This window comes from Myotis daubentonii, chromosome 21, assembly GCF_963259705.1.
Source record: "Myotis daubentonii chromosome 21, mMyoDau2.1, whole genome shotgun sequence".
NCBI classification, from domain to species: Eukaryota; Metazoa; Chordata; class Mammalia; order Chiroptera; family Vespertilionidae; genus Myotis; species Myotis daubentonii.
The window spans coordinates 7,849,073-7,852,523 of record NC_081860.1 but is presented as its reverse complement, the minus strand read 5'-3'; positions in this window follow the sequence as shown (position 1 = coordinate 7,852,523).

Genomic DNA, 3,451 nt, shown 5'->3' with positions numbered 1-3,451 from the left:
CTAAAATTCTTGTAGCCAGATATACTTTGGAATTAGAATTTGGGGGATTTTTAGAAAGGAAACAGGGCATCTAGACTGGACACGTTTTATGAAAGTCACATAACACGTGGGATTTGGGACAGGGATAGATATGACTTTTTTTAAAAAATATATCTTATTGATTTTTTACAGAGAGGAAGGGAGAGGATAGAGAGTTAGAAACATCGAGGAGAGAGAAACATCAATCAGCCGCCTTCTGCACACCTCCTACTGGGGATGTGTCTGCAACCAAGGTACATGCCCTTGACCGGAATCGAACCTGGGACCTTTCAGTCGCAGGCCAACGCTCTATCCACTGAGCCAAACCGGTCAGGGCAGACTTTTTAATCTCAGTGGGATATCTAGAGATAATAAGCCTCATATCAGGTTTTGTGATGAAGTGAATTTGCTTGACACTACAAATAAATAAATAAATAAATAAATAAATAAATAAATAAATAAATAAAGCAAGCTCATTTTTAGAGCTCTTTGCATTTCTGAATGGTGGACAAGAGACTGTAGATTTTAACTGCACTACAGGGGTTTTACTGGGCATCTGCTCCCAGCATTAGCCATGTCCTCATTGAAGCGGGTCTCTCATTTACTCTTCCAGGACTTGCTCACCTCTGCATGTCTCACTGCAGAAAGGACACTGCAGGCCTGACTCATTGTTTTCTTCCCCACCAAGACTTCTTCCTTCGCCCATATTTCTTCTCTTGAATAATGGCTTCCCAGCATCCAGTCCCTTTGGAATCCCACCTCTCTACCCAGCCAACTGCTCTGAGCTGTTGCTGGTGCTTTCTAACTGTCCCTATACCTCTCCCACATTGTCTGGCTGGGACCGCCATTACTGCTATTCTCATTGGTCATTTGTACCTTTTGAAATCCAAGGATGTGTGTATTAAGAAATACACTCCATTGTAGTAGAGCTCAGGAAGTATGTCTCAGCGCTGTGGCTGTTGCAATGGTGTGAGCACACTCCACCATGACATGCTTCCTCGGCACACCAGGAAGTAGCAATGCCCGCCTGAACTAACTCCTAGAGCCACGTGCACAGTACCCCAGCCTTTCAGCCATTGGTCGCCTATAGCAATGTGTCTCCCTCTGATTGGTCGCCTATAGAAACGTGTCTCCTTCTGATTGGTCCCCTCATGCTATATATACCCCTGTAGTTCCTCAATTAAACGGATCTGCATCAATGAACCTGGTCCCCGGGGTCGTGCATGCAGACGCCCTAGTGCGTTGGGGCCCTGTCATCCTCACCCCTGAGGGATCCCCTGCTTCATCTGGAGCCCGAACGTGGGGCCCCCCGGAATGGCTGGACGGGTGAGCGACCCTCTACAGTAAAATGGGAATCTTTCCCCCTTTGGCGAGAGTGCCACAAGCACGCGCGCTCCACGCCTTACTGCAGAGCAGGCAAGTTAAGGTCTCTGAAAAGGAACTCCAAACTCATTGGGAGTATCTATTAAAGTCCAATCTGTGGTTAATCAAGGCCCCCATTTGGGACCCCTCCACTTGGGAGAAGGTCTTGAAAAGGATTCGACCCGCTGAGGTCCACGAGGAAAAACCGTTACCCCCTTCTCTGACATTCCGGCCTCATCGCCCGGAAGCCATGTCTCCATCCCTCCCTCCACCCTGGGCTCAGCTCCCAAACCGTCATGGTTTTGTTACTGTTGGTGGGATTTGCAAAAGGCACCACCAACTCCTCCATTCCACCGTCAACTGTCAACGGCTGCTGCAAAGGGTACCAACTCCCGCATTCCACCTCCAACTGTCAACGGCTCCCTCAAAGGGCACCCAGTGCCTTCACTGACGCGGGGAAGCATTACTGTGCAGCAATAATAAAGTCCCCTAAAACGTCCACCAACCCTACTTATCTTAGATATACTTATCAAGGCTCAGCATAAGTAGGAGAACTCAGAGCTATAATATACGCCCTTCTCTACTGTCAAAATAGTCCAGTCAACTTATTCTCAGATAGTGCTTACACGGTGCATACGGCAAAAAAAATATAGGGTATTCCACCTTAGGAGTTAAAGATACCCCGCTAGATCAGAGCCTCCAACTCCTAAAGGACATCCTAGAGAACCGTAAACAGCCCTGATATATCCAACACTTACGGTCTCATACTGGCCTACCAGGCCCACTTTCCCTAGGCAACGCAGAAGCGGACAAACTAGTTCTTACCCTACAACCCATAGAAGAGGCCAGACTCCTACACACCAAATTTCATATGTCAGCCTCCTCTCTCCATAAGCTCTTCCCCCATCTTCCCCTAGCTCAGTGCAAGCACCTCATACGTGCTTGCCGATCCTGTGGCCCTCTACTACCCCTCAGGCCTTTACAACCCAGAGGGGCCAATACCCGAGGACTACAGCCCAATGCCATATGGCAAGCAAATGTCACGCATGTCCCAGCATTTGGCAAATCGAAATATGTCAACACAGTCATAGATACTTGCTCAGGAGCTACGTTTGCCCAGGCCCAAACGGGGGAAAATGTCAAACATAGCATTGCCACCTTCAAGGCTGCCTTTCTCATCCTTGGATTCCCGTGGGAGGTAAAAACTGACAATGGACCATGCTACACCAGCACTCTATTTCAAGACTTCTTAAAATCACATGACATCAAGCATACCATGGGCATCCCCTATAACCCCCAGGGACAGGCAATTATTGAAAGACTACACAGGGAACTCAAGGCCCAACTGATTAAAGAAAAAGGGGGAGTGATAGGGAGAAATCCTCATGCACTGCTAACCCAAGCCTTAACTACACTCAATTATTTTCATGTTGATGAGCATGGATTAACCCCTATGTATAAACATTGGGGAGGACTCCGGGACATACCAACACCTCTTCCTTTGGTCCGGTGGAGAGACCCACTCACTGGAGCCTGGAAAGGCCCCGACCCGCTCTTAACCCAGGGGAGAGGGTTTGCTTGTATTTTTCCAGAAGGCGACAAAAGTCCCGCGTGGATCCCTGCTCGTGACATCAAACCCTACACCATCAACGATGAGCCGTAGATCGCCACCAGCGCCCCCCGTGGAGGAAATGGAGGACCTGACCATAGAAGAGAACCAGCCCCGACGGCGGAGACGACCTGGACACCAATGAGCTCACCCCATCACCTGGGGTGACGTCAAGGCTCTACAGGACCAAGCTGCGCGCATGGCGCCAGAGGGGAACCCTTCGGCAGGAACGTTATTCTTATTAATGTGTGCTATCATCACTGGTAATAGCACAGGTGCACACAGATAAGGACTGTGGACTGTGATACCTCACCCTGGCGTTCTCATGCCAGTTAGTGTTTCCCAGTTTCCAGTGGCACGTGCCTCTGCTACTCCTTTTACCCGTCTATAAGGCCACCCTTCTATCTCCTTCTGAGTAGTGACAACTCCTTTGCTTTGGTGCTAATTAGAAAGGAAGGGGGA